At 44.4% G+C, this 11,399-nt stretch overlaps 2 non-coding genes across 2 annotated transcripts; one reads left to right on the top strand and one right to left on the bottom strand.

Moving 5' to 3' along the window:
- Positions 1-1,722: 1,722 nt before the first annotated feature.
- LOC145348769 (U1 spliceosomal RNA) lies at positions 1,723-1,886 on the top strand. Its single transcript, XR_013888007.1, has one exon. It is a non-coding gene; the product is annotated as a U1 spliceosomal RNA (small nuclear RNA).
- A 4,904-nt stretch (positions 1,887-6,790) lies between these two features.
- LOC145348767 (U1 spliceosomal RNA) lies at positions 6,791-6,954 on the bottom strand. Its single transcript, XR_013888006.1, has one exon. It is a non-coding gene; the product is annotated as a U1 spliceosomal RNA (small nuclear RNA).
- Between the last annotated feature and the right edge of the window lie 4,445 nt (positions 6,955-11,399).

The following is an 11,399-nucleotide window of genomic DNA, read 5'->3' as shown; positions in this document are numbered from 1 at the left end:
CACTTAGAGAAGGAAATGCTATTTACCTTTTTCAAGAAATTCGTTCCTTTTCAAGAAACAAATGATTCCCCTGGCTGCTTCTAAGATGACATTTGTCTCTTAAGAACACCACGTCAGACTCCTATTTACAGAATAGATCTCAGCCTTTAATACCACTATTACTACGAGACTCAACTCCAAACTTTGTGGCCGTGGACTCAGCTCTTCCCTCTGCGACTGGACCCAAGACTTCCAAAGCCACATATCGCAGTCAGTAAAGATAGGCAATAACACCTATCATCATTTTTTTATCTTTTGATTTCAGATTCCAGCATCAGCATTAATTTACTTTTAACACCTGTCATCAAACTCAACATGGTGTTCCGCAAGACTGTGTCCTCAGCCCCTTACTGTACTCTTTATACTCCTCTGACTGTGTGGCCAAATTCCCCCCAACTCAATTCTCAAGTTTACTGATGACACCACTGTAGTGGGTCAGATCTCAAACAATGACGAGACAGTACAGGAATGAGATAGAGAATCTGGTCAACTGGTGCAGCAAGAATAATCTCTCCTTCAATGTCAACAAAATGAAGGAGAAAATCATCAACTTCAGGAGGCAGATTGGAGAACATGCCCCTGTCTACATCAATGGGAATGAAGTAGAAACTAGAGCTTCAAGTTTTTTGGTGTCTAGATCGCCAACAACCTATCCTGGCCCCTCCACGTGGATGCTATAGTTAGGAAAGTTCACTAATGCCTCTACTTTCCCACAAAGGAAATTTGGCATGTCCACTACATCTCTCACCGCCTTCTATAGATGCACCGTTGAAAGCATTCCTTCTGGTTGTATCACAGCTTAGTATGTCTTCTGCTCTGCAAGACCACAAGACGAGAAACTGCAAAGGGTGTGAATGAAGCCCAGCCCATCACTCAAATCAACCTCACATCCATTGACACTTCCTGCTGTTTCAGAAAAGCAGGCAGCATAATCAAGGATCCCACACACACACCCCAGACATACTCTCTTCTACCTTCTTCCATCAGGAAAATGAATAGCTGAGATCACATACCAACCGACTCAAAAACAGCTTCTTCTTTGCTGTCATCAGACTTCTGAATGGACCTGTCTTGCATTAAGTTGACCTTTCTCTACACCCTGGTTATGAATGTAACACTACATTCTGCACGCTCTCATTTCCTTCTCTGTGTATGGTATGCTTTGCCTGTATAGCATGCAGGACAGTATTTACTAATACATGTGACAATAATAAATCAAATCAATGTGTGGGTAAGATTGATTGGCTATGCTAAATTGCTCCTTAGTGTCCAGGGACTAGCTGGGGTAAATAGGTGGGGTTACGGGGATAAGGTCTGTGTGGGATTGTAGTTGGTGCAGACGTGATGGGTGAATGGCCTCATTCTGCACTGTAGGGATTCCAAATCTTTCTTTCCTGAAAAAGTTGAACAGGAAAATGCTTTTCTTTCTGGGACATAGGATTGAAGGACAAACAGCGCAAGACGGTTCATTTCCTTTTAAGGGAAATATGCAAATTAATTAGGGTTAACAAGGCTTTTTCTGGAGAGGAATAGTCCAACACTACTCGCAAAAATAGAGCAGGATTAAACGGGTTGGTGTAGAAGAATCTAAGTAAGGCGATAACGTGGCGTTTGAAGCTGGGTAAGTATGACTGTAAAGTGTAGTGTTTGATGTCGGCTGGCCGTGTGTGAGGCTGTTCGAGCATACTTACCTGGCAGGGGTGAAACCATGATCAAGCAGGTGGTTCGCCCAGGACGAGGCTATCCCATTGCACTCCGGGTGTGCTGACGCCTGCGATGTCCCCAAATGCGGGATACTCGACTGCAAAATTTGTGGTAGTGGGGGACTGCGTTCGCGCTCTCCCCTGATTCAACAATAAAAGACAGAAAATTTTTACTTTCTCCTGAAGAGGGCGTGTTTCTGGTCCGCTGTTTTGCGCTCGCAAGCTTATTCATACACGTTTTCTCCGCTTGTGTGCTAGCGTTCAGTGGGCAACGGATGAGGTTTAGAGGGAAAAAAATGCTATTGACGTTTTTGAAAAAACATCATTCATCCAGAAACAAATGATACGCGCAGCTAGTTCTAAAATTACTTGTCGCATTATATACGGCAACACGGTAGCATTGCTGATTCACAACTCCAGGGTTCGATTCCCAGCTTGGTTCACCGTCAGTGTGGAGTTTGCACGTTCTCCTCGTGTCGCTTGGGTTTCCTCCCACAGTCCAAAGATGTGCGGGTTAGGTTGGCCATGCTGAGATGCGTAGTTCAGAGGGATTAGCCGGTAAATGTGTAGTGATAAGGGAGTGGGGCCTGCGTGGGATTGTGGTCGGTGTGGACTCGATGGGCTGAATGGATATAAATCTATTATAAGGGAAATATTTTGTATCCTATGTCTTTTCCTTTAATTCAGAAGATCTCAACGCTTACAGCATTTTGCTTTTGTTTTAAATGTTCAACCACTTTAAAACAATATACTCTTCTTATTAACGAGTAGGCCATTCAGCCCCTCGAACCTACTCTGCCATTTAACACAATCATAACTGATCTGACAAGTCTGATTTCACCTAACCCTGACCTCATATCACTCCCCTTATGTGGACAGTAAAGGTTTACAGAATGGAAACAGGCCCTTCGGCCCGACTTGTCCATGTTGCCTTTTTTTTTAAGAAAACCTCGAAGCTAATCTAAAGATGTGCGGGTTAGGTTGATTGGCCATGCTACGAAATTGGCCCTTGGTATCCAGGGATCAAGGTTTGGGGGATTAGTGGGTATAATATGTAGGGATATGGGGGTAGAGCCTGGGTGGGATTGTGTTCGGTGCAGACTCGAGGGGCCGAAAGGCCTCTTTCTGCACTGTAGGGTTCTATGATCTAATCCCAATTGCCTGCATTTGGCCCACATCCCTCATGCACATCACCAAATCCAGAATTGTAGGCTCTGTCACAAACTGTTCCAGAAATCCATTTCTTTGACATTCCACAAATTCCTTTTATTGGGATCCACTACCTACTTGATTTTCCCAGTCCACCTGCATATTGAAGTACAAAGAACAAAAACAGCCCGGGAAACAGGCCCTTCGGACCAACAAGCCCGTGCCGCCATTTTAACATTATCAGTCCCCCCTTCCACCCATGACCCTTATCTATTGATTATGGCATTCCACATTGAGGGAAACTAATTTAGGGACAATTTATCACCTCCAATCAGCCTAATAGCACATCTTTGGGGTGTGGGAGGAAACCGGAGCACCTGGAGAAAACCCACGCAAGCACAGGGAGAATGCGCAAACTCCCACAGACACTGGCCCAAATCCATGTGTCTGCACAGCAAACAGTGATAGTCACTGAGCTGTCATGTTGCCCAGCATCGGGTCCAGTTTAAGCACACACTAACGACATGATGCACTAGGCCACTTGCGAATATTCAAGAGCAGCCCACGTACGACCCATCGCGTACCACATCCTTTTACATTACCAGGAACATCCCAATGCCAATGACCTTATTTAAAACAATCTCCTATATCCCCCCATCTCCAACCCACTCATGTGCCTGTCTAAGTTACTCTTAAACAACTCCAGTGTGCCTGCCTCCACCACCTTACTTGGTCAGAGCATTCCATACTCCCACTACCCTCTGTGTGAAAAACCTCCCTCTAATATCCGTGTTATACCTCTCCCCCCTCACCTTAAGCCCGTGGCCCCTCATACTGTGCGTCTCTAACATAGGAAATAGAGTAAACAGAGGTAAGTTATCTATACTCTCTGTTCTTAGCAAGCCAGTTCTCAACCCATCTAGACACCTGGCCTTGTATCCTATGAGCCTTAATCTTTTCTACCAACCTACCATGAGGGACTTTGTCAAACGCCTGACTGAAATCCATGTAGACGACATCAACGTTTCGTCCTTCGTCAACCATTTTTGTCACCTCCTCAAAAAATTCTACGAGATTTGTAAGGCAAGACTTCCCCTTTGCAAAGCCATGCTCCGTATCCTTAATCAGATTGCAACGCTCTAAGTGCACGTACATCCTATCCCTAAGAATCCTCTCCATCAACTTACCTACCACTCACATCAAACTCACCGGTCTACAGTTACCTGGGTTATCCCTCCTAGCCTTTTTAAACAATGGTACCACGTTCGCTATCCTCCAGTCCTCTGGGACCTCACCTGTGTCCAAAGAAGAGACAAAGATTTGCATCAGAGGCCCAGCAATTTCATCTCTCGCTTCCCTAAGCAGCCTAGGATAAATGCCATCAGGCCCTGGAGATTTATGAGTTTTAATGCTACCTAAAAGCCCTAACACTTCTTCCCTCATAATTGATAGCTCCTTCAATTGGTCTTAAAGCTCCCTCGAAGACTGTACCAGACATCAACCCCTCTCCTTCGTGAATACTGATGCAAAGTATTCATTCAGGATCTCCCCCATTCCCTCAGACTCCAAGCACAATTCCCCTCCTCTGTCCCTGAGGGGACCGATTTTTCCCCTAGCCACCCTTTTGCTCCTAACATAGGAGTAAATCGCCTTTGGATTTTCCTTACTCCTACCTGCCAAAGCCATTTCATGCCCCCTTTTTGCCCTCCTAACTCCCCTTTTGAGATCCCTCCTACTCTCTCTGTACTCCTCCACCGCTCTCTCCATTCCCAGTTGCTAAGGCCTAACATACACCTCTCGTTTCTTCCTAACCAGGTCCTCAATATCTCTAGTAATCCACGGCACCCACCACCCTCTGTGTGAAATATTTGCCCCTCTGGACACTTTTGCATCTCTCCCCTCTCACTTTAAACCTATGCCCTCTAGTTTTAGACACCCTCATCTTTGGGAAAAGATATTGACTATTTAGCTCTACTTAGGTAAGAAGTCTAGGATCCAATTGCAGAGGGAGGAGACAAGTCTCTATATGATACTCCCTCATTCATCTGAACTCCAGTGAGAACAATCCTAACTTCATCAATCTCGCATACATCAGTCCCGCCATCCCCGGAATCAGCCTGGTAAACCTTCGCTGCACTATCTCGAATAGGCGAATCACACAGCAATAATTAGGAAAGCTAAATAGAATGTTAGTATTTATTGTGAGTAGAATTGAATACAGAAATAGAGAGGTTACACTTCAGTTATGCACCAATGAGACTACATTTACACAGTACTGTGTACAGTATCGGTCTCTTATTCAAGGAAGAGGCATGCGTTGGAAGCAGTTCTGAGAAGTTTTATCAGAATTTTACCTGGAATGGGTGGGTTATCTTATAAGGATAAATGAACTAGGCTAGGCTTGTACCCGCTGGAGCTTAGAGGTGACTTGATTGAAAAATAAAAGATCCTGAGGCCTCTTGCCAAGTTGGATGCAGAGAGGATGTTTCCCTTTGTGGGCAAATCTAAATCTAGGGGATGCTGTAAAAATAAAAGAGATGAGGTTTTTTTCACCTAAGACTCATGAGTATTTCTGAACTCTTCATGAAAAGGCGGTGGAAGTGTCTTTAAATATTTAAGGCAGATGTGCTCTTATAGGGCACAAGGGCTCGATAGTCAATATCTTTTCCCAAAGATGAGGGAGTCTAAAACTAGAGGGCATAGGTTTAAAGGGGAGAGATGCAAAAGTGTCCAGAGGGGCAAATATTTCACGCAGAGGGTGGTGAGTGTCTGGAATAAACTGCCACAGGTAGTAGTAGAGCTGGCTACAATTTTGTCTTTTCAGAAGCATTTAGATAGTTACTTGGGCACGATGGGTATAGAGGGATGTGGGCCAAATGCAGGCAATTGGGATTAGATCATAGAACCCTACAGTGCAGAAAGAGGCCTTTCGGCCCCTCGAGTCTGCACCGAACACAATCCCACCCAGGCTCTACCCCCATATCCCTACATATTATACCCACTAATCCCCCAAACCTTGATCCCTGGATACCAAGGGCCAATTTCGTAGCATGGCCAATCAACCTAACCCGCACATCTTTAGATTAGCTTCGGGGTTTTCTTAAAAAAAAAGGCAACATGGACAAGTCGGGCCGAAGGGCCTGTTTCCATTCTGTAAACCTTTACTGTCCACATAAGGGGAGTGATATGAGGTCAGGGTTAGGTGAAATCAGACTTGTCAGATCAGTTATGATTGTGTTAAATGGCAGAGTAGGTTCGAGGGGCTGAATGGCCTACTCGTTAATAAGAAGAGTATATTGTTTTAAAGTGGTTGAACATTTAAAACAAAAGCAAAATGCTGTAAGCGTTGAGATCTTCTGAATTAAAGGAAAAGACATAGGATACAAAATATTTCCCTTATAATAGATTTATATCCATTCAGCCCATCGAGTCCACACCGACCACAATCCCACGCAGGCCCCACTCCCTTATCACTACACATTTACCGGCTAATCCCTCTGAACTACGCATCTCAGCATGGCCAACCTAACCCGCACATCTTTGGACTGTGGGAGGAAACCCAAGCGACACGAGGAGAACGTGCAAACTCCACACTGACGGTGAACCAAGCTGGGAATCGAACCCTGGAGTTGTGAATCAGCAATGCTACCGTGTTGCCGTATATAATGCGACAAGTAATTTTAGAACTAGCTGCGCGTATCATTTGTTTCTGGATGAATGATGTTTTTTCAAAAACGTCAATAGCATTTTTTTCCCTCTAAACCTCATCCGTTGCCCACTGAACGCTAGCACACAAGCGGAGAAAACGTGTATGAATAAGCTTGCGAGCGCAAAACAGCGGACCAGAAACACGCCCTCTTCAGGAGAAAGTAAAAATTTTCTGTCTTTTATTGTTGAATCAGGGGAGAGCGCGAACGCAGTCCCCCACTACCACAAATTTTGCAGTCGAGTATCCCGCATTTGGGGACATCGCAGGCGTCAGCACACCCGGAGTGCAATGGGATAGCCTCGTCCTGGGCGAACCACCTGCTTGATCATGGTTTCACCCCTGCCAGGTAAGTATGCTCGAACAGCCTCACACACGGCCAGCCGACATCAAACACTACACTTTACAGTCATACTTACCCAGCTTCAAACGCCACGTTATCGCCTTACTTAGATTCTTCTACACCAACCCGTTTAATCCTGCTCTATTTTTGCGAGTAGTGTTGGACTATTCCTCTCCAGAAAAAGCCTTGTTAACCCTAATTAATTTGCATATTTCCCTTAAAAGGAAATGAACCGTCTTGCGCTGTTTGTCCTTCAATCCTATGTCCCAGAAAGAAAAGCATTTTCCTGTTCAACTTTTTCAGGAAAGAAAGATTTGGAATCCCTACAGTGCAGAATGAGGCCATTCACCCATCACGTCTGCACCAACTACAATCCCACACAGACCTTATCCCCGTAACCCCACCTATTTACCCCAGCTAGTCCCTGGACACTAAGGAGCAATTTAGCATAGCCAATCAATCTTACCCACACATTGATTTGATTTATTATTGTCACATGTATTAGTAAATACTGTCCTGCATGCTATACAGGCAAAGCATACCATACACAGAGAAGGAAATGAGAGCGTGCAGAATGTAGTGTTACATTCATAACCAGGGTGTAGAGAAAGGTCAACTTAATGCAAGACAGGTCCATTCAGAAGTCTGATGACAGCAAAGAAGAAGCTGTTTTTGAGTCGGTTGGTATGTGATCTCAGCTATTCATTTTCCTGATGGAAGAAGGTAGAAGAGAGTATGTCTGGGGTGTGTGTGTGGGATCCTTGATTATGCTGCCTGCTTTTCTGAAACAGCAGGAAGTGTCAATGGATGTGAGGTTGATTTGAGTGATGGGCTGGGCTTCATTCACACCCTTTGCAGTTTCTCGTCTTGTGGTCTTGCAGAGCAGAAGACATACTAAGCTGTGATACAACCAGAAGGAATGCTTTCAACGGTGCATCTATAGAAGGCGGTGAGAGATGTAGTGGACATGCCAAATTTCCTTTGTGGGAAAGTAGAGGCATTAGTGAACTTTCCTAACTATAGCATCCACGTGGAGGGGCCAGGATAGGTTGTTGGCGATCTAGACACCAAAAAACTTGAAGCTCTAGTTTCTACTTCATTCCCATTGATGTAGACAGGGGCATGTTCTCCAATCTGCCTCCTGAAGTTGATGATTTTCTCCTTCATTTTGTTGACATTGAAGGAGAGATTATTCTTGCTGCACCAGTTGACCAGATTCTCTATCTCATTCCTGTACTGTCTCGTCATTGTTTGAGATCTGACCCACTACAGTGGTGTCATCAGTAAACTTGAGAATTGAGTTGGGGGGAATTTGGCCACACAGTCAGAGGAGTATAAAGAGTACAGTAAGGGGCTGAGGACACAGTCTTGCGGAACACCATGTTGAGTTTGATGACAGGTGTTAAAAGTAAATTAATGCTGATGCTGGAATCTGAAATCAAAAGATAAAAAAATGATGATAGGTGTTATTGCCTATCTTTACTGACTGCGATATGTGGCTTTGGAAGTCTTGGGTCCAGTCGCAGAGGGAAGAGCTGAGTCCACGGCCACAAAGTTTGGAGTTGAGTCTCGTAGTAATAGTGGTATTAAAGGCTGAGATCTATTCTGTAAATAGGAGTCTGACGTGGTGTTCTTAAGAGACAAATGTCATCTTAGAAGCAGCCAGGGGAATCATTTGTTTCTTGAAAAGGAACGAATTTCTTGAAAAAGGTAAATAGCATTTCCTTCTCTAAGTGTCTCCAGCTCATGATAGCGAAATGATACATCATCATCCTGTGCCTGCTGAATGCTAGCACACAAGCAGAGGAGATCTGAGAGGTCATTGAGAATGAAAAATGACCGTAAGACCATAATGCGAAGATGCTGGCGTTGGACTGGGGTAAACACAGTAAAAAGTCTCACAACACCAGATTAAAGTCCAACAGGTTTATTTGGTAGTAAATGCCACAAGCTTTCGGGGTTTGCCCCTTCATCAGGTGAGTGGGAGTTCCCACTCACTCACCTCCCACTCACGTGACGAAGGGGCAAACCCTGAAAACTAGTGGTGTCTATTACCAAATAAACCTGTTGGACTTCAACCTGGTGTTGTGATACTTCTTGCTGCGTAAGTCCATAAGACATAGGAGCACAATTAGGCCACTTGGTTTTTTCATCGACTCTGCTCCGCCACTCAATCATAACTGACACTTTCCTCATCCCCATTCCTGCGCCCTTTCCCCATAGCTCCTGATCCCCTTTATTAATCAAGAATCTATCCATCTCTAGCTTAAAGACACACAATGACCTGGCCTCCACAGCCTTCTGCAGCAAAGAGTTCCGTGGATTCATCACCCTTTGGCTGAAGGATTTCCTCCTCATCTCTATTTTAAAGGATCATCCCTTTAGTCTAAGGTTCTGCCATCTGGTTCTAGTTTTTCCTACTAATGGAAACATCCTCTCCACAATCACTCTTTCCAGGCCTCGCGGTATCCTGTCAGTCTCAAAAAGATCCCGCCTCATCCTACTAAACTCCAATGAGTACAGACCCAGAGTCCTGAACTGTTCCTCATACAACAAGCTCTTGATTTCAGGGATCATTCTTGAGAACCTCCTCAGGAGCCTTTCCAAGACCAGCACATCCTCCCTTAGATATAGGCCCCAAAACTGCTCACAATACTCCCAATGGGATTTGACCCAAGGCTTATAGGGTCTCAAAAGTCCATCCATGCTCTTGTATTCTAGCCCTCTTGACATGAATGCTAGCATTCTATTTGCCTTCCTAACTTCTGACTGAACATTAAGAGAATCTTGAACAAGGACTCCCAAGTCCCTTTGTGGTTCTGATTTCCTAAGCATTTTCCCATTTAGAAAATAGTCTATGCCTCCAATCCTCCTTCCAAAGTGCACACTTTTCACATTGTATTCCATCTGCCACTTCTTTGCCCACTCTCTAATCTGTCCAAGTCCTTCTGCAGCTCCCCTGCTTCCTTAATACTACCTGTCCCTCTCATATGTTTGTATCAGCTGCAAACTTAGCAACAATGCCTTCAGTTCCTTCTTCCAAACTGTTAATGTATATTGTGAAATGTTGTGGTCCCAACACTGACTCCTGAGGCACACCACTAGTCACCACCTGCCATCCTGAAAAAGACTTTTCCATCTCCATTGCCTGCCTCCTGCCAGTCAGCCAATCCTCTATCCATGCCAGGATCTTCCCCCTAACAGCAGGGGCTCTTAACTTATTTAACAGTCTCCTATGTGGTACCTTGTCAAGGGCCTTGTGGAAATCTAAATAAATCACGTCTGCTGATTCTCCTTTATCCAGCTTCCTTGTTACCTCCTCAAAGACGTAGAACAGATATTTCAGACATGACTATCCCTTGACGAAACCATGCTGGTTCAGTCCTATTTTATCATGCACTTCCAAGTACTCTGCAATCTCATCTTTAATAATAGACTCTAAAATCTTGCCAATGACCGAAGTCAGGCTAACTGGCCTATAATTTCCTATCTGCTGCCTCCCTCCCTTCTTAAATAGTGGTGTTACATTAGCTATTTTCCAGTCCTCTGGAACCCTCCCTGCCTCCAGTGATTCCTGAAAGACCACCACCAATGCCACCACAATTTCCATCCAGTCCAAGTGATTTATCCACCTTCAGACCTTTCAGTTTCCCCAGAACCTTCTCCTTTGTGATAGCCACTACACTCACCTACGCCCCTGATTCTTGTGAACCTCTGGCTTCCCACTGGTATCTTCCACCGTGAAGACTGATGCAAAGTAACTAGTCAGTTCATCTGCCATTTCTTTGTTTCCTATTATTACTTCTCCAATGTAATTTTCCAGTTGTCCAATGTACATTTTTGCCTCTCTCTTACCTTCAATATATTGAAAAAAACTCTTCTTATCTTCTTTTATATTACGACTTAGCTTACACTCATATTTCATCTTCTCCCCCTTTTTGCTTTTTAGTTGTCCTCTGCTCACTTTTAAAGGCTTCCCAATCCTCTGGCTTCCCACTAAGCCTCACCACTTTGTATGTTTTTCCTTTTGCTTTTATGCTGTCCTTCACTTCCCTCATCAGCCATGGATGCCTCATCCTCCCCTTGGCATGTTTCCTCGTCCTTGGGATGAATTGCTGTTGTGTATCCTGAATAATCCCCAAAAACTCTTGATATTGCTATTCCACTGTCTTCCCTGGTGGGCTCCATTTCCAATGAACTCTGTCCAGCTTCTCCCTTATTTCTTTGTTGTTATCTTTATTTCATTGCCATTCCATTACAACTGACTCCACCATCTCCCTCTCAAACTCAGGGTAAATTCTATCATACTGTGGTCACAGCTCCTTAAAGGTTCATTCATCTTAAGTTCTCTAATGAAGTCTGCCTCATTACACATCACCAAATCCAGGATTGTAGGCTCTGTCACAAGCTGTTCCAGAAAACCATTTTTTAGACATTCCACAAATTCCTTTTTTTGGGA

This window comes from Carcharhinus amblyrhynchos, chromosome 9 (genome assembly GCF_965287045.1).
Source record: "Carcharhinus amblyrhynchos chromosome 9, sCarAmb.v2.hapA, whole genome shotgun sequence".
Taxonomy (NCBI): Eukaryota; Metazoa; Chordata; class Chondrichthyes; order Carcharhiniformes; family Carcharhinidae; genus Carcharhinus; species Carcharhinus amblyrhynchos.
The sequence above is the reverse complement of the archived record's forward strand: the minus strand, read 5'-3'. Positions and strand labels throughout refer to the sequence as shown.